This window comes from Nomascus leucogenys, chromosome 4 (assembly GCF_006542625.1).
Source record: "Nomascus leucogenys isolate Asia chromosome 4, Asia_NLE_v1, whole genome shotgun sequence".
Taxonomy (NCBI): domain Eukaryota; kingdom Metazoa; phylum Chordata; class Mammalia; order Primates; family Hylobatidae; genus Nomascus; species Nomascus leucogenys.
In genome coordinates, this window is record NC_044384.1 from 81148706 (window position 1) to 81168418 (window position 19713).

General features: G+C 54.4%; 1 protein-coding gene across 1 annotated transcript in view; it reads left to right on the forward strand.

Annotated features, from left to right (window-relative positions):
* The first annotated feature begins 4807 nt into the window (after positions 1–4807).
* The window catches only part of DAGLA (diacylglycerol lipase alpha), a 66678-nt gene continuing 51772 nt past the window's right edge, over positions 4808–19713 (forward strand). The window contains exon 1 of the mRNA XM_030810917.1: positions 4808–4921. The gene's annotated coding sequence lies outside the window, so the exon portion shown is untranslated. The remainder of the gene's footprint in view (positions 4922–19713) is intronic.

Genomic DNA, 19713 nt, shown 5'->3' on the forward strand with positions numbered 1-19713 from the left:
CAGACCTCACACAGCCTACGGGATCTAGGGCTGTGTATTGCAAAGTCACATTCACTGTTTAGCTCGGAGGCCTCTCTGGACTTTCTACGTCTGGGAATAAGCTAGGCTGAAGCTATCATGCCCCAGAGCTGTGATTTCATCCAGTTATCCTATACCCTGCATCCAAGCTAAAATATAGTCACTGTATCTCCCTTGGCCATGAGCAGATACTTTATACTTTAAAACCCTGCATGCTTTGAATTCCCCTGACTGCTTAGCCAAGGTGTCATATTGGCTCCCCCTATCTCAGGCAGTAAGGAAAGGTGGTCACTCAATCCCTGCCTCCATAGGGCAATGCAGTCAGGGGGTGGTGCTCAGCTTAGGAATTCCGCAGCTGTCTTTCTGCAGGCAGCTCTACCCTACTGCAGTTACTGACCAAGCCATCCCATCCTGCAGCTGCTGGAAGCTGAGTCGGGGCAGGGTACAGCTGTGCCAGCTGTCAGAGATAGATTACACTATGAAGCTCGGCCGTGACTCACATTCCAGCACAGGGGAAATGCGCAAAAGTTCTATGCTGTCTTTGGGGTGCTAAAAATCATCCTGGCTTTGTCTTGCAAGATGTTCGGCTTGCGGAGCATGGGGCAGATGGAGGACCCTTCCATCTGGGTCCTCCATGGGGAGAAGGCAGGGGGCAGATCTGTCTCCAGCCAACTGCCTGTCACACAACTGCCACAGCTACTAATAACAACACTCAGCATTTAATCAGCCCCTTTGTGGATGCAGACGCTGTCACACTCATTAATTAGTTAATCTGCACAGCCCCCCTGGGAGGAAGAGTCATGTTATTATCCCCACTGGGACTCAGAGGGAAACTGAGGCCAGAGTGGGAACTTGGCACAGAGCGGAGGGAGCACAGCCTGACAGCTGGACTGGGACCAGTCTATGACTTGTTGTCTGTTCTGGTGCCCTTGCTCTTGTCCTCTGCCCCAGCTCCTGTCTGCTCACAGTGCTGGTGACTATCTCCAAAGACACCTGGCCAAATGCTGTCAGAACTGGGCCTGAAGGTGCTCAGAGAGAAGGCCAGTCATGGCTTTGGCATGGAGAGGATGCAGCTCTGGTAGCTGGACCAGGTCAGGCCTGTGGGGAGTGTGTGCTCTGGAACAGCCACCCTTTCTGATATGTTTCTTCCAAAGCGTCTTGGAACTGGAAATAGAAGTGATGAGGGTGCCTCTCTCTCTCATCAAAATGCCTGTTTCCTGTGCAGGCGGCTCTGGGTTTTGATTGTGTTTGGTGGTTTTAGAATGGAAGGGAGGAACAAATCCATCAGGAGGCACCATTGTGGTTCCACTGGAAATTGGGACTGGCCATTTGGGGATCTTTGACATACACAGACACACACACACACACCATGGGTAGAACCCACAACCCCGTGAAGGACCTCTCACATCATTGTGCCCAGTGGTCATTGTCACTGGAAGCCTGCTGAGATGCCTTACAGCCACGGCTCAGTCTGTCAGGCAAAGAATCCTGACCGAATAAGATGCGGGCAGGAGACCTGCAGAACACAGAAACAAGGCGTTAGAGGATGGAATTCGCTAGTACCTTCTAGGAGTTTGTGACCAATTGCAAAAATAAAGACTGCAGTCCCTCCCTGTCTTTCCTTGCTTGTTACTAGAGTTGTTGAAGATTTAACAGTTAACCATTTCCCCCTTCAAGAAAATATGAATCACAATTTGAACATGTTTTTCTTATCTTTCCTTTTCCTTTCACCTAACATTTATGTATGTATGTATGTATGTATGTATGTATGTATGTATGTATGTATTTTTTTGAGAGGGAGTCTTGCTCTGTCGCTGGAATGCAGTGGCATGATCTCGGCTCACTGCAACCTCCGCCTCCCAGGTTCAAGCAATTCTCCTGCCTCAGCCTCCCGAGTAGCTTGGATTATAGGCGTGTGACACCATACCCGGCTAATTTTTATATTTTTAGTAGAGACGGGGTTTCACCATGTTGGTCAGGCTGGCCTCGAACTCCTGACCTTGTGATCTGCTCGCCTCGGGCTCCCAAAGTGCTGGGATTACAGGCGTGAGCCCCACGCCTGGGCTATTTTTATTTTTATTTTTTTTGAAACGGAGTCTCACTCTGTTGCCCAGGCTGGAGTGCAGTAGTGGGATCTCGGCTCACTGCAACCTCCGCCTCCTGGATTCAAGCGATTCTCCTGCCGTAGCCTCCCGAATAGCTGGGATTACAGGTGCCCATCACCATGCCCAGCTGATTTTTGTATTTTTAGTAGAGATGGGGTTTCACCATGTTGGTCGGGCTGGTCTTGAACTCCTGACCTCAGGTGATCCTCCCGCCTCAGCCTCCCAAAGTGCTGGGATTACAGGTGCCAGCCACCACACCCGGTCGCCTAACATTTATAATAGTGGTGTTTCTCGGCCTTTCATGTGCATTCAAATCCCCTGGGAATCTTGTTGCCAAGCTGAGATTCTTGGGCCTGAGATTATGCATTCCCATTAAGCTTCTGGGTGGTGCCAATGTCTCACTCTGAGTAGCAAGAGTTCAAAGGATTTGGTGATGATAAAAGTTACCCTTTAATTCAGTTAAATGACCAGATGGGATCAATCACCTTGAAGATCTTGAAATAATAGTAGCCTCATGACATCAAGTGTGAAGGTGACTGTTGGAACTTGTCTGGTGAGGACAACTTTGGAGGAATGGGAAGAAGGACTGGCGTGTGTGGGGACACATGTGTGCACATGGACACATGTGAGTTTGTGTACATGGGGCAGCTAAGGGGTGGATTGTAGTAGACAGTCTTTTTTTTTTTTTTTTTTTTTGAGATGGAGTCTCGCTCTCTTGCCCAGGCAAGAGTGCAATGGCATGATCTCGGCTCACTGCAACCTCTGCCCCCCCGGTTCAAGTGATTCTTCTGCGTCAGCCTCCCGAGTAGCTGGGATTGCAGGCACCCACCATCATGCCAGGCTAATTTTTGTACTTTGGTAGAGATGGGATTTCACCATGTTGGTCAGACTGGTCTCGAACTCCTGACCTCAGGTGATCCGCCTGCCTCTGCCTCCCAAAGTGCTGGGATTACAGGCATGAGCCACCGCCCCTGGCCGACAGTCTTTGGACTGGCTGTTCAGGTCATGATTCTCCTCCTCTGGGAATGTCTCTCAACAGGGAAAAGTGGACTGACATGTTTGTATCACAAAGCACTTTCTGCCCTGGCCATAGCTGATTGACCGTGGCCTGATCTGGACTAATAAGATTCTTTTTTTCTGGGAATCTGGAACTTTGAACCAAGAGATATTCAGTCTGGCAGTTTTGATTCTGATTAATGGCAATGATCTAGAAAGAAGATCCCTAAACTGATACTGCTACAGTTGGCCCTTAAAACCTCCCCTGATCTCTGTCCTTCCTGAGCCTTGAGGAATTCAACTCCTCCTTGAATCCCCTGAGGTGCCCCACTGGGTATATGTGCCCACTCCTCATTTTCCTTGTTACCTACGTGAGTTTGCTTTCTAAATAATCACAGGTAACACAGAACTCCTTCCAGAAGTGGCTCCATCTGCTTCAATAAAAGGCAGTCCTGGACTCACAGCCTCATTTCCAACCCAAATGTCCACGTAATTTTCGGACCGAGACTTCTGCTCAAGCCGGGCACCCCGCTACCCACAACTCCTTGTTCACCTATGGCTCCCACTTGTACTGAACTGCGTGATCACTGTGATTTTGGGGATGGCAACAGGGCCTAGGAAACATTTTAGAGGCACTTCTCTTGCCTGAAAGAAAACGTTCTTCCCCTTTTTGTCTCTGATGAATCTTTACTGGATCTTTGGGACCCAGCTGAGTCATCCCGACCTGCAGACCGGACTCCCACCCCCAGGCTTAAATTCCTTTCCAAGGGCTCTGTCTGTCCTCTCTGCTTAGCTCCTATGTTAAAACCCCCTCCATCTGCGTCTCCTCCCCAGCAGAATGAGCTCCTTGAAGTCAGGGCCCGCCTTCTGCTCCTCTCTGTCCTCCACTCCCCCAGTTCAGCACAGCGCTCCCAGGGAGGTGTAAGCGACTTACGGTGAATGAATGGGCGTGAAGGGGAACTGGTGGGGCGGTTTTCTTCATTTACCAGAAATTCAAAATTGACCAAGCAACCCCCTTTGGAGGCCAGGCACGATGCTGGGCACTGGGAACGGGGGTGCGGGTGGGGGGTGGGGGTGTGGTAGGGAGGAGGGGGTACCCAGGGTACCCACGGGCTCTGTCGCCCATGGGGAAGGATGGGCATTTACCCTTCCCATTCATCAGGATTGGAGGGCCACGGACTCCCCCCATGGCAGTGCCAGGTAGCCCCCTGCACCACACCATGCCAAGGCCCTTTCTCACAGTCACGCCAGGAACTCTAGCCATGCTCCGACTTCTCAAGCAGAGTTCAGTCACCCCGAGGAGGTGGGACCCGTTTCTCTCCTCCCCACAAATGAACCAGTTCTCCAGTGATCCTACTTCCTTTTTTCCCTCTCCCACGCTAAAACTGGTCACGAGGGACCTAAAGGAGGGGCAGGCACCCAGGCGGCTCCCTTCCCCGCACGCAGCGCGGCCAGTCCAGCCCCTCCCGGCCGCCCACGGGGCCCCCGCCGCGGCCTGAGCCGGGCGCCCACCGCCCCCACGCGCAGGGCTGGCGCCCGCGGAAGACTCGGCTCGCTCGGGCCTCGACGCCGCTCCCCTCCCTGGCGCCAGGGGGCGCTGCCGCCCCACGACCGTCGCCATGGTCACCGCTGGCGGCGGAGAGGGGTTTACGTAAAGGACGCAGCGTCCCCCGGGGGGCGGAGGCGGCCTTCGCGCCGGCGCCGGCGTCCTGCGGAAGCGGCGTTAGTGAATTGGGGCCTTGGGGAGCCCAGGATGGAGGTGGCGGTCGCGGCGACGGGCCGAGCCCTGCGGCGGGCAGGAGGTAAGGGGGGCCTCCGGCGCGGCGGGCCGGTCCTGGGCGCGGGCGCGGTGCGAGCGGCGCGGCGGGCTGGGCAGTGTCCAGGGTGCGCGGTGGCCGGCCCGACGGGTCGGCGGGCGGAGTTGCAGCTGCCACGCGCGCCCGTGGCAGGTGTGAGGTCTGTGGAGCCCCTGGCACCGGCGTGGGGATGGTGACACGCGTGGCATGGGCGTGGGCAACGTGGGTCCGGCACAGGCAGCGTGGTTTTCCTGGCACGGGTCTCAGAAGACTCGCCTCCACCTTGGTGCAGTGGTGGCTGCCCAGGTGTGAGGTGGTGCAGCTGTCTGCCCAGGTAGGTGATGGGCACGGCCTTTGGACTGGTTCTGGGGTAGGTGGCCAGCTCATGCCGGCATGGTGGTGCCGCTGGCATGGGTGTGAGGAAGTGCTGCCATTGCTTGGGTGTTGGGATGGTTCTGGCCTTGGGCTTGACATGGTCTGGAGTGATAGCACTGGGGGCTTGAAGAACTGGTGTCCTCAGCATGGCAAGAGTTCCTGGCGTGACTGTGAGAAAGGGCCTTGGCACGGTGTGGTGCGGGGGGCTACCCGGCACTGCCGCGGGGGGAGTCCGTGGCCTTCGCATCCTGATGAATGGGAAGGGTAAATGCCCATCCTTCCTCACGGGCGATGAAGGGGACACTGCCTCTGTCATGGAGGTCCAGTTTTAATGCCTGTTGTGTACACTGGACTGAGGAGGGCAGAAGGCTGGGAGAAGGTTGGTGTCCTTTATAATGGGCATAAACAAGAGATGCCAGGAGAAGCTTCTACCACAAGGGCCCTGATGGTAACCCAGATAGAGACCTTCCAGGCACTACCGTTGTCCTGGGCTAAGGTAGAGAGAACCATTCATCTAGCTTTTCATCTAGCTTTGGGAACGAAGGGAGGGGTGGATGATTTTCAGGGGTGATCAGTGTCCCAGAATATGTCCTGAGAAGCAAGCAGGACCGAGAGATAACCCGGGTCAGCGGGTGAGGGAGTGGTATGGCACACCGTCTATCTGTAGTCACGGGGTCCTGCCTTTTCCCTGGGTTGATGGGTTCACTCCAGGGTATCTGGGAGTTGCCTCTCTTCTTTGATGCTTGGCAGCCTTTGGGTCCAGAGGAGTGGATCGATTGGGGTATGCTTGAAAGATGATTCTGCAGCCACTGGGAATCTGCTGGGGCCACCGGGACTCCCACCCCCAGGCTTAAATTCCTTTCCTAGGGCTCTGTCTGTCTTCTCTGCTTAGCTCCTATGTTAAAACCCTCTCCATCTGCGCTGAGATTGTGTTTGCTCTCACCAGTCCTTTGGGAAGCTTTGGGTGAAGGTCTCACTCAGCATCACCTAGTGCCTTACTTTACAGAGGAGCAATTTCCAGCTTCCCCTAGAGAAGTCTTACAGTGTAGGGGAAATCTTCAGTTCTTTGTGGATCTCTTGGGGGAGTGGGATCAGTGGTAGAAGAATCACAGGGTTGAGCTTGTGCTGGGGAAGGCACTTGTGAGTCCAAAAAGATGATGTTGAGGATATTGGAGACTAGGGTGGCAGGTGGTCGCCAAATTGCCAAGGTGGGTGCTTGGAGATGCTGATGAGTTCCCTATAACCGGAGTACTGTCCAATGCCTTTGGAGCCATATCACTTTAATTCCAGTGTTGGCTGTGTGACCTTCAGCAGGTGACTTCACCAATCAAGGCATGTCACATGGTGGTCTGGTAGTAAAGAATGAAAGGAAATGGTGCACGTGGAAACACTTTGCAAACAGCGAAAGACTGTACAAAGGTCAGAGAGTCTCATCAAGTAAAGAGACCAGGGCTGGAGGCAGGAGCCATAGGAAATGGTGGCGCGGGATGTGATTCGGAGGAAGGGAGCTGGAAGGTTGAGGGCCTGTCATAGGGAATTAGAGGCCCTGAGCGCACATGCTCCCAGTGGGAGCAAGTGGGATCTGTTGACACTGTGAGTCAGCTGCTGAGCTGGAACCAGGCCCCCAGTCTCCCGAGGACCAGGACGGTCCTGAGCATGGCCCCGGCAGCTGTGAAGTCCTGCAGGAGTGGCCCAAGCAGGAGGAAGCACTTTGGGTGGCAGATGTGCCTCATTGCCAGGGTAGGTCTGGGAGGTGTCTGTGGCTGACAGATCTAGGGTACCTGTGTGGGAGGAAGACTTGGGAAGTGTGTGTGTTTTCTCTTGAGAATTTCCTTTGGCTCTGGGTTCTGAGAACAGGGGTGGGGAGCAGTCACATCAGCGTCTTTTGGGCTGTGGCCTGAAGGAAATGAAGTGTGTCAGACCATCCAGAGATTGATGTGGCTCAGGTCTGGATGGTTCTGCGGGAGGTTGAGGCTCGATGGCAGGGGGACCGGGGGGTGTGGAGGATGCCCTCAGACACATGGGGGAAAGGAAAGGGGGCTACAGGCACCTCTGAGGGCAGACAGGTGTGGCACCTCTCCCAATGTGGCCCCACTTCTGGCTGAAGTGCCTTCCCAGGTGGGGAGGATGAGGGTGGCTGCACAGTGCTTTGCTCTCTGCCACCAGGAGCCTAATTCCCGACAACAAGCTGCAGAGCCTGAGTTGCAGACCCTGCCCCATGGCGCTGGAAGTCCTATTTTTCTCTCACCCAGGCCATTTCTCCGGCATTCCATGCGGGTGTCTGCCTTAGCCGGCAACCTGTTTCACATCCTTGCTCCCTGAGGAAGGTTTTTGCCCTGTGCCCAGGCTGCAATGTCAAGCCACGTGGGTGGAAGGAGGACACGGCCCTCCCAGACCCAGGGTTGTGAGCTGACTTTTCCATGCTATGGACTCGCCCTGTCCCCGTAGCTGCCACCCAGTCACTGTCCAGCATTGCAGGTGCTTCCCTGGTCATTCCCATGTTGGTCTGAGGGGTGTCCATGGCCCGTCTCACCCGCTCCCTGCAGTGCCTTCATACCTCCCCTGAGGAGTTGCTGGGCACTTCGGCTCTGGAAAGCTCTCTTAAGTGCAGAGTCCATTAAGGAGGAAGCCTCCAGCCTCCCTGTTGTGAATATTCAGTATTCAAGTCTCCTCAGCTCACCCTCCACACCTCCTCCTGTTTCTTCTGATTTGTGGCTCAGCCTTATGGTTTGGGGCTCCAGGAGCCCTTTTCAGCCACCCTTTGCCTTCTGCTTGGGATGCCGGGACTGCACAGCAGAGCTGGGTGGCAGGCAGGGCAGATCTGAAGACACTAAGAGGAGGAGTTGGCCTCTGTTTCCCAAAAGGAGAGCTGAGCTTTCTTCCCAGTCCTGGGGTTTTGGGGCAACAGGGAGCCCAGCCAGGTTAGCACCCTTGTCATTGTGCACAGATGCTGATGCTGATTTCAAGTAAGTTCCAGCCGAGGCAGGGGGCCAGTCACTTAGGAGTGGACCTCGAGGGCAAGCAGCTCCCTGGAGCTGCAGTATTTCAACTCTGGTCCCCAGTCATATTCCCATTTTCCTTGTCCATGTTTCTCTAAAAGTTGCTTTACTCAGCTCCTGGCAATTCCTCAGCTGCCCCATAAATCACAGTGCCTGGCTGCTGTGCTTTAGGGGTGCCGGGGAGCCAGGCATCTGTGGCCAGAGGATGCTGGACCAGAGCTGACAGCAGCAGGCCAGAAGGCTGCAGCTGAAGGCACAGCTTGTCGCTGGAAGCCACTCCTCCCCCAGTCCCTCTCCTCAAGACCAGAGGGGAACCTCAGTGTTTAATCACCTGTTGGCCTATCACTCCGTGACTTCAATTTCTCACCGGAATAGCTTTACATTACACTCCAGTGGACTGGGCAAGTAGCGCTGGGGGAAATATCAATGAGCATGTGGTCAGAGGAAGATAAATCTTTTAGAACCGCGGAGCCCAGGACATTGCAGGATGCGGTTACCTCCCCAGCGGGCAGGGCTGAAAATGGTTTATTTTGATTTTCTTTTTTTGTTTCTGATACTGACTTGGGCTGGGCGTGGTCTTTCTGGGTTGGATGGGAAGCATGAGTGTGGGTGTGGATGTGGGTTGTGTGTGTGGGCAGGAAAGACCCAGGAAACTGCCTTATCTGTGAGGACCTCTTTGCTGCTGAGGAAGGAGTCCAGGGAGATGCCGTGGAGGGGATCGGTGTGACCAGGGGTAAGGGTGTTGTTTTCATGGGGCGTTTGGCAGGAACGCCCAAGTCCTCTAGATGGGGATGGGGCTGTTATCACCGCGGGGCTGCCCGGGGAGTGCACGTGTGTAAAGTCGCTTGTGCCCGTAAGTGTTTCTGTGGGAAGTGAGGGCGGAGGGGGTGTGGAGCGCCTGGTGGTGTGGGAGCGCGCAGGCTCCCGTGTCTGGCTGGCCTGGTATTGGTGGGTGTGCGGAGCCGGGGGTTGCCGGGCTCTTCACAGCAGGAGGGAACAGTGGGAGTCGGAGGAGGCTGCCTTCAGGCTGTGGGAGGGCAGAGGGTGGGTTTCATACCTCATGTTATGACTCTTAACTTGAGGAGCCGAGTGCTTTCTCAGTAGTCCTTAGAAGGAAGCTGGGCTGCAGGCGGGGCTCTCACATACCCTTCTGTGCGCTACCTGGGGGCGTCTCACACGCCTGCTTCCATGCTCCTCCTTAAGCCACCTAGAAGTCAGCTGGGGACAGTCCCCTCCCCCCCATGACAGAAGATAGCATTGTAGCCCATGGGTGGTAAAGACTTCAAACTCTGGAACCTCACGGACCCAGATTGGATGCTGGCACACCTCAGTTTCCTAATCTGTAAGATGGGGACGGTAAAACCTCCGAGGGCCGAATGGCAAGAATTCTCCCAGGTAATGCCTGGTGCATAGAGAGATGATGATGAAAACACGCACTGAAAAAATGTTTTTGCTCTTGTGGCTGGAATCCTTTCCATAGAGAACTGGTTATGTCGTGATCTGCATATATTAGCAGCAGGGAAGATGTAATGGGTCTCATTACTTCATAAGAAGTTAGCTCCCCACATCCTCGGGATAGACAGAATCTTGCATATCTGTTAACAGTGTCATCAGCAAGAGTATCTCTTAGCCTTGAGGAATGTTTCCACTTGGACATAGTCGATAGTTATTTCTTGAGTACCTGCTGTGAGTTGGGGGTTAGTGAGGGCATGCAGATGAGGTGGGCATACCAGAGCCTGTAAGGTGTAGATTCTGACCTCAAGTTGCTTAAAATCTGTTGAGAAGATATAATTAATTTCTAGAAATGAGTGACGCCAGAGGTCAAAGGAGGGAGAGTAACTCGAGCCAGGGAGGTCAGGGAGAGTTGGGTGGCCACGGCCTTTTTATGTGGGCCATGGGGACCGGTGGGAGTGAACAAAGGAAGGTGGTTGTAGAGGAACTGGCAGCAACAGGGGCGAGTTGGGGGGGTGACTGGTGGCTGGGAGGGGAAACTGCTGCCCGTCTGTTATATGCTGTAGGGTGCATACAACAGAAGTGGTGAAAGCTAAGGTTGGAAAAATGAGCTGGAGCTGGGTCCCTGGGAGCCACGACAGCAGGGCTGAAGGTTTAGTCTCCAATCTGTGAACGCATGGGCATTCACTGAAATGTTCTGAGCAAGAGTTTGGGGGCTGGTGCCACCCACCAGGAAGAGTGGTGTGGCAGCAGGTGCCAGGGTACTGAGGGACAGGAGTAGGGGGTGCCCAGGTACAGAGGGCTTGAACCAGGGCAGTGGCCACTCTGCAGGGGAAAGGGGAGAGACAAAGCCTGGTTGATTATGGAAGGGAGACAGAAGCCATGAGATTGGTCGGTGTGGTCACTAGGAGGGGAAGGGGTGGGAAGTGGGGCCGGGAAGCTGAGCTGGGCCTCAGAATCACTGCCTGGAATGTGTTGCCTTCACTTGACTTTCAGCGGGTCTGACTCCCGTCAGTGCTGGGGGGGAGCGCGAACGGCAGGCTTTCAGGGCTGCCCTTGAGGCCGTTCCCATCCCCGAGGATCCACTGAGGGGGTTCCAGTGTTCACAGCACTTATTTCCAGGCATTTGATCATTTGCTCACCAAATTACCCCTTGAAATTTCGCCTGCCTGAGTTCAGCCCAGGAGGTTACTATTCTGGGAAGTTTCATCAAAACCCTTTCAGTGTTTGGGAGTTCTCCGAGCCTGGAGGAGGATGGAGGAGAACAGGGCTTGCCCTCACCTGTGTTTGTGGGCTGCTCCTGCTAACCAGTCCTACACCTGGAGACGGTCCTGGCCAGGGAGCCTGCGGCTCTAGGGGGGAGGTCGGGACGGTGGCCCTCCACTGTGTAAGGTGAGACAGGATGTTGCCTCGAATTCATCCCTAATGGGCCCCTCGTCATTGTCTCTCCTGGAGCCATTTAATTAATTGATGATTGATGTTCCTGGACTTCCTTGAGGTTAATCTATTATTGATGTCCCTTTGTTAATATAACATACACTGCACCTCCCAGCCCCTGGCTGCTCCTGATGGGCAGGCCACACAGTGGAGTGGGCTCCCTGGGGCTGCACCTCTGTCTCCTGGGGACAGGGCCCTGCACTTAGCTTTCTCAAAGCCTTTCAGGTTTGGGTTCAGGGAGGGCACCAGGGCATGTCTTTAGGAGGCTTTGCTCAGCCACAAAATAATAGTAATAACAATAACTTCCATTTTCTGAATGTGGATGAACTGAACCCAGGAGAGTGTATAGAGGATGTCATTTACTCCTTGCAACAGCAACTCCCTGCACACTCCCGTCCCTCCAACCTCCGTCTTACAGGTCTTACAGGCAGCTTAGGGAGCTTGCATCACCTGCTCAGGGACACTCAGCGAGGCAGGGAGCCAGGGTTTGAACCCAGGATGGGTTCTTTTTGGTGTCCCTGTCCATACCCCACCTCTCCCTCAGGTCCCACACAAGCCCACCTCCTCCGTGAGGCCTTTCTCCATGCTCCACTGACTCTAGCACTCTTTTTTTTTTTTTTTTTTTTTTTTTTTTTGAGAAGGAGTCTCGCCCTGTCACTCAGGCTGGAGTGCAGTGGTGTGATCCCAGCTCACTGCAAACTCCGCCTCCTGGTTCAAGCGATTCTCGTGCCTCAGCCTCCCCAGTAGCTAGGATTACAGGCACCTGCCACCACGTCCAGCTAATTTTTATTTTAGTACAGATGGGGTTTCACCATGTTGGCCAGGCTGGTCTCAAACTCCTGACCTCAGGTGATCCACCTGCCTCGCTCGGCCTCCCAAAGTGTTGGGCTTACAGGCATGAGCCACCGCGCCTGGCCAAACAAAGGCATCTTCTAGCACTCTCTTATCTGAATAGCGCTGGCGCCCCTCAGAGAGAGCATGTGTGTTCCCCTCACTGATCTGTGTCCTCATTGAAGCATAACAATCATGGCAAAATAACATTTAGAGAGCACAGGTGCCAGGCACCAAGCTCAGCACTTTTTGTATCTTCTCTCATTTAATCCTCATTACCATAACAAGGAGCATGGGACTGCTGGGCCTGGAGTGTTCTGGCTTTGCTGGGCAGCTGTGAACAAGTCACTTTTCTTTTGTTAGCCTCAGTTGCCCTGTCTGTATAATAGCAGCAATGATATTTGTCCTGTCTCCCTCACCATTCAAAGGTGACACTGGATGGGAAAGGCCTTTGGGAAAGACACTGTGCTAACAAAGGATTAGGGATGGCTGGGTGCGGTGGCTCACGCCTGTAGTCCCAGCACTTTGGGAGGCCGAGGCGGGCGGATCACGAGGTCAGGAGATCGAGACCATCCTGGCTAACGTGGTGAAACCCCGTCTCACTAAAAATACAAAAAATTAGCCGGGCATGGTGGTGGGTGCCTATAGTCCCAGCTACTCGGGAGGCCGAGGCAGGAGAATGGCGTGAATCCGGGAGGCAGAGCTTGCAGTAAGCCGAGATGGCGCCACTGCACTCTAGCCTGGGCGACAGAGCAAGACTCCGTCTCAGAAAAAAAAAAAAAAGGATTAGGATTGCTCGTATATGAGATTCAAGAGCCGGCATGAAGGCCGGGAATACTTAAGGCTGGGCACATAAACCCAAGCCAAGGCATCTGCACCCACCCTCCAAGCCACCCCAGCCTGGCAGATGAATTCTGCAGCTTGCCAGCTGCCAAGAACTTGCTTGAGGAACCTGTGTGGCCAGGAGAGGGGCAGGAGATCCTTAGAGTGGCTGCCAGGCCCTGGTCTGCTGTCCTGGCTGGATGAGCAGTGCCTGGGTCCTTGGAGGCGGTCCCTCCCACTCTGGGCGCCTGGATTTTGTGGAAGTGCAGGGGGCCTGCGGGGGGTTCTGGGCCCTGCTTCCTTTCCCATCTCCCACATGCAGCCTAACTAGGTCAGTTCAGGCTGGGTGTGGGGAGGAGGGAGGATAGCTCGCCAGGCAGCCGCCCAGACCTCCCATCACCCCTCAACACATGCGGAAAGCCTTGTGAGGAGGTGAGCCCTGTGTTTGTTCCGGAAAGCGGTGGGGCCACCAGCCTCACAGTGGCAAGGCTCCCGGGGCGCTGGCTGGGAATCCTCTGCTTTCTCATCAGCTTTACTCAGAGCGCATTTCAGTGCTGGGCTGGGGCTGGGGAAGATGACACGTGCTGCCAGGGCCTGAAGAAAAGGGCAGAGCCCTTGGACTTGTGGGTGGGGGTAAGGCATGCCTGCCATCGCTCATTGGAAATTGTGGCCAGGCTACCGTTAGGGGATGTTTTGTTTCGCTTCCTAAGTTTCCGCCTTCTGCGGGCCGGGATTACATCAGGCTCCCCTGGCACGCCCTTTAGCCAACTCCCACTTCATCCAAGCTCCTCCACTGCCCTGAGACAGCTGCCCCGCTGCAGTTTTGGCGCAGGCCGCAGAATCACTGGGCAGCCCTAGGCCCAGTGGCTAAGGGGACTGTCCTGGCCTTTTCAGCCTCAGCTGCAGGAGCTGGGAACTCCCAGTGCCCTGCCTCCCAGTTAGCACCTGCCCACTTCACCCACTCGAGTCTGCCTGGTCTCCAAGATTATCCACTTCTGATTCATTCTCTCTCCCTCTTTAAATTCAGCATAGCATAGGCCTTCAGACACGGGCTTTAGCATAAAGACAGAGCTTTATTTGAGACCACTACTACTTGTGCAAGTCACTTGACCTGTTTGAGCCTGTTTCCTCATCTCTCTTTTTTTTTTTTTTTTTTTTTTTGAGACGGAGTCTCGCTCTGTCGCCCAGGCTGGAGTGCAGTGGTACGATCTGGGCTCACTGCAAGCTCCACCTCCTGGGTTCACGCCATTCTCCTGCCTCAGACTCCCAAGTAGCTGGGACTACAGGCGCCTGCCACCACGCCCGGCTAATTTTTTGTATTTTTAGTAGAGACAGGGTTTCACCGTGTTAGCCAGGATGGTCTCGATCTCCTGACCTCGTGATCCATCCACCTTGGCCTCCCAAAGTGCTGGGATTACAGGCGTGAGCCACTGTGCCCGGCCTCTTTTGGTACCGCTTCTATCCACTGCCTTTTCTTTGTCTAACTTTTCCTCTCTGAGGCCTTTGGGGGAAGCCAGTTTCTTCCTCAGACTCTCTGAGTCTCCGCGCACAAAGCCCCTCAGCTCCTTCAGCTGCCCTCCTAAGAGTTGGGGGGTCATGACTTGGCCTCACAGAATTCCATGCCATCCTCTCTGGTCTGGGCAGCCTCTCCAGGGCAATGGGAGCCCAGCCCACCAGGTCTGCAGAGCCCCAGCTGAGGCCTGAGCTTCCAGGCACTGCAAACTCTCCTGGGCTGCAAGGCCAGAGTCAGCCCCAGTGCACCCCCAGGGCCAGAACACCAGCCGTATCCAAGTCTCTTTCCCCCTAGGAACTTAAGGAATTTTTCTTAAGAGTTGTTTCAGTTTCATACCTTTGAAAAGAACTTGGTTCTCCTTTGACACCTTCGCTGGGACTGGGGCCAGACCGTGGAGCAGAGAATAGTTTTGCGATGTGTAGTCTCCCATCTCCCCATTTATTCAAGGACATTTATTGAGCACCTACTTGCTAAGCCTTGTGCCCGGAGCTGGGAATAATGGTATCACTTCGTCCTGAGGGAGTTCCTGGGTTGGCATAAGTGGACACTACCACTCTACCAGCAGCCACAGTGGCAAGCGCTATGTGGTGAGTCCTCTCTGCTACACAGTGCTTTATGTGTAGGGACACATTTAATGCAATGAACAGTGATGGCTTCCATTTTCTAGACACTCACCCCTCTAGGCTCTGTGCTCAGGACAGTCCCATGGCACCCATGGAGGAAGCACTCATTTCACAGCAGGGGTCCAGGCCTAGGACGTCAGCTTCCTTGGGGAATTGAGGGAATCTGTTAGAGGCTGCGTGTTTGTAGCTGGGACTTAGGTCCCGTCTGTCTGGCCCCTGCTCTCAGGGTGTTCTCATTCCCCTCACCTGGCATGGGGTTTGGGGATCCTGTGAGCCATGGGAGGAACAGCCTCCCACAAAAGGAAGGCCCCCTTTGGCTATCCTCTTGCTGCGAAGGCCAGGCCCCGCTCCCAGGAAGCCCCCATGTGTAGATCCGTCTGTGGCTTGCACCACCTTGTTACTCCCACTGTCAAACCGACCTTCAACTACCCTGTACCTCACCGGCCGTGGCAGGCGGCTTTCAGGCTCGCACAGCATGGCTCCTCTCACCCCACACGCCCCTGCCAGTGCCACTCCAGATTGTTCTCTTTGCTGCCTGCCTGCTACACCATGCAGTTTAGAACACAGCCTAATGGAGGGCTCGGGGCACCTGAGCAGCTGCCTTCTCCATTTCTTCGCTCCTTTAACCCCCTCCCTTCCCCAGGTGAACCCTATTCAGCAGGCTTCCGGCAGCAATAAAGAAGCTGGGCGCCCAGCCCACCAGCTGCTCCATACTTTATAAAAGTTTAACCTTAATGGTGTAATGAACTCCCATCATAAAGCAGCTGGAGCAGTGCATCCTGGGATGTATAAATTATAGGAACCCTCTGAAATTCTAATTGGAAATGGCAGCAACAAGAAGGTTGAAAGTGGCTGGCCTCATTGGGCCGAGCACAGCTATTCTCTGTCTCCTTTCAAAAGGCACACAAAACTGAGTCTGGCTGTGAAGAAAGAATGTCCTCAGCCCAAATCGAGCTCCTGGTTCTTCCGCCCCGGTTCCCACTTCCTGCCTCCAACTGTGTCTGCAGAGCCTGCAGCCTTTGGAGGTGGGACCCCCCGCTCCAACCTGGCCCTGTGCTCTGGCTCTGTGCCCGCAGACAGAGTGGGCTGAGAGGGGACAAACACAGCCACAGGGGCAGGCTCCACCATGCTCCAGGGAGTGCTTTGGAGCAGTTGATTTGACCTCCTCGAGTCTCCACAAAGTGGAGTGAACCCACCTTGGAGTGCTGGTGGTGATTGAATGGGAAACCGCAGGGGGTGTTGGGATGTAGGGTTGAGAGCTCAGGCCAGACGGTCTGGCTTCCTGTTGCAGCTCCTGCTGGGGTAGTCTTGAGTCCTTAACCAGGTCCTTTCACCTCTCAGCTGCAGTTTCCACCTGTAAAATCAGGGAATAATTGGCCTCTGAGGAGTGTTAGGAGGTGACATGAGATGATGCTGGCTCGTGACAGACTCAACATCGTGCTTCTTTGATGGGCACAAGATCACTGGGGAGCTTGCTAACGCAGATTCCAGTTTAGGCTGGCTGGGCCCAGATGTGCATTTCTAACAACTCCCAATAATGCTGCTGCTGCAGGCCCTGGAGCACACCTCACTTTGAGTCTGGAGGGCAGAGTGTTTGACCCATAGTCAGTGTGTTAGAGCCTGCTGTGATCATACGTCCAGGCAGAACCCAGGGCCTGCACAGGTGCCCATGTGGCCCATGAGCCGGCAGCTTCAGCATCACCTGGGACCAGGTTAGAAATGCAGCATCTCAGCATCCCTTCACCACCACCCTCCTCCACATCAGAATCGCTGGGAGGGGAGCCTGCAGCCAGCTCTAGAAGTTCTACTTATGCACACTCGAGCAGTCCTGGCCAGGACTCATCCTTCAGAGCAGGATTTCTGAGTGCAGATGGGTTAACTCCAGCCTCCGAGTCTCCTGGGGTTGGCCATGGTAGAACTTGGAACCTAAAAATATAGGTTCCTGAGCCCTGCCTTGGGCTTACTGATTCAGAATTGCTGGGCGGGGCCTGGGAGTCTGCATAAGTTTGAGAGTCACTGGGGACCACTCACTGCCTGAGAGATGGGAAGAAGGGCAGAATCCCCACTCCCCGCTCCCACCCTTTATGCATAAACCTTTGCCTCTGCCAGCGGGGAGAAGGAACACCAGGCTGGGATCAGGAGTTCCGGGTTCCTGCAGGATCCTGTCACCAAAGCCCTGGACCCCAGAGCCACTCTGCCTGGGGCCCAGCTGTGGGGTTTTCTCACACCGAGAAGAGGGAAACAACCTAACATCCACCAGTAGAGAGCTGGTTGAATGAACTTCCGTACATCTTGTATGTGGACTACTCCACAATAATGAGGAAGATGGCGGTAGAAAAATGTTTGAGGAGAAGTACTCACCTTTTAGTTCAGTAAAAAAAGTGGTAGGTGCCGAATGGTCCCACAATTAGATAGAGGAAAAAAAAGACTAGAAGGATGTTAATAGTTGATAGTTTTCCTAGAGGGATCATGGGTGATTTATATTTTCTTCTTTTTGGTTTCTTCTTTTTTTTTTTGAGATTGGGTCTCACTCTGTTGCCCAGGCTGGAGTGCAGTGGTGTGGTCTGCCTTCTCAGTTCAAGCCATTCTCCTGCCTTAGCCTCCCAAGTATCTGGGACTATAGATGCCCGCCACCACAGCTGGCTAATTTTTGTATTTTTAGTAGAGATGGGGTTTCACCATGTTGGCCAGGCTGGTCTCGAACTTCTGGACCTCAGGTGATCCAGCCTCCCAAAGTACTGGGATTACAGGTGTGAGCCACTGCGCCCAGCTAGTTTCTAGTTTCTATTTTCTATAGAGAACATGTATTTTTGTAATAAGAAAAAGATAAGTCTTTTTTTTTTTTTGAGATGGAGTCTCACTTTGTCGCCCAAGCCAGAGTACAGTGGCGCAATCTCGGCTCGCTGCAACCTCTGCCTCCTGGGTTTAAGCGATTCTCCTGCCTCAGCCTCCAGAGTAGCTGGGACTACAGGCGCCCGCCACCATGCCCGGCTAATTTTTATATTTTTAGTGGAGACCAGGTTTTACCATATTGGCCAGGCTGGTCTCGATCTCCTGACCTTGTGGTCCACCTGCCTCGGCCTCCCAAAGTGCTGGGATTACAGGCATGAGCCACCATGCCCGGCCAAAGATAAGTCTTTTTCTTATGCATAAGTCAGCATGTCTGGTCTGGGGTCCCCGGTCACAGTGCACCTGCCCTGCCTGAGGTGAGGCCTCCTGCAGCCAGGGGCAGCCCAGACTCCCCCACTGGGGTGACTTTCACCATGGCCTCCCTCACCTCCAGGGTATGGCCGATGATCCCCAGGGCTTCACACTGCTTTTCCTGCTTTCTGACTTCCTCTCTGCTTTGAGTCTTCCCTGATGATGCCCAGCACTCCTCCCATTTTACATAAGAGGAGAGGGTGGGGAGGGGACAGCTGAGAGGTGGGAAGCCCCCAGCTTGCAAACCTCTGAGACCAAGTTTAGTTTGGCATCACCTAGGCGACTAAATCTAAATTCCAGAGTCTAGGCACATAGGATATGCTCAGAGAGTAAGGCAGCCAAGGATGGGGCAGAGGCCCAAAGCTGTGTGACCTTGGCATGTCAGCATTCCTCTATGAGCTTAGGGTACTCATCTGTAGGATTCGGGGAATCAGGGAAGCATGGCATCTGAGTTCCCCAGGCCTCTCCAGCTCTGAACTTCTGGGGGCTGTCACATGTCTTCAGTCTTACTTCCTTGCCTGTTTTTTTCTAAGCAATTTTTGCTGCCCAAGAAGACCTCACCTGCGTGTTCCAGTCCAGTGAGTTTGCGCGTAAATGGCTGCTCAGGGCAGGGCTCTCCAGGCAAGGGCCTGAGCAAGGCCACTGCTGTCCCCACAGCCAGGCTTCCATGCTGTGGCAGGAGGAAGGGAGACCAATGCTGGGACATGAGAGCGATCCACCACCCATAGCAGAGGGTCGGGGTGCCTGGGTGTGTTTGGACCTGACATCGGCCTCGCGTGCACCCTTTGTGCCTCTGCGCCGGCTGCCTGTCGGTTGTCAGGTATCTGCCTTTCATCCTCTCCTGGCCAAAGCTGCCTTTATTCAAGTGCCCCCTGCCAGGCTTTGTGTCCGATACCCCATTTCCGGCAGCCCTGAGTCTGTGGCCCTTTGAGCTGCTGTTTTCCATTGAGTGGCTCCGTGGGGAGGAAGGGTGGGAGAAATCCATTCAAGTCATTTGTTTTAAAGACATTGAAGTAAACCCATGGGATTCATGTGGTCACATGTTTTCCGTCTTCTTTCAAAGTAATAGTTGGGTTTCTGGATCGCTCGCATTACCCACTTCCCTGCCTGGGAAGAGCAAGAGGCCTGGTCTTCAGGAAGAACCGTGGAGAGGGGAAGCCTGGAAGTTAAAAGCTGGGGGCCTGGCAAAACCCGAACATGTGCATGTCTCCCCGCCAGTGGAGGGGCTCTGCCTGGGGAGCACCAAGCACCTGTGTTCTGGTGATGCCAGGAAGCAGCCCCATGGGCCCTCTCTGTGTACTCGCAAGCATGTTTTTCCTAGCCCAAGGAGCCTGCAGAAACTACCTTTGCCAGCAACTGAGAGGCAGGGTTGGGAGCTAAAGTGGTGCCCAGCCTCTCTGCTGGCTGGAATCTGGCCCTGCACAAGGTGAATCTGCCCACAGGCTCTGGGGAACTGGGTGGGAGGAGGGGGAAGAGGAGAGTAACTAGCTTTGCTTTCCCTGCTCTTTCTGTTCAACCATCAGGCACCTCTAGGAAGCTTTCTCT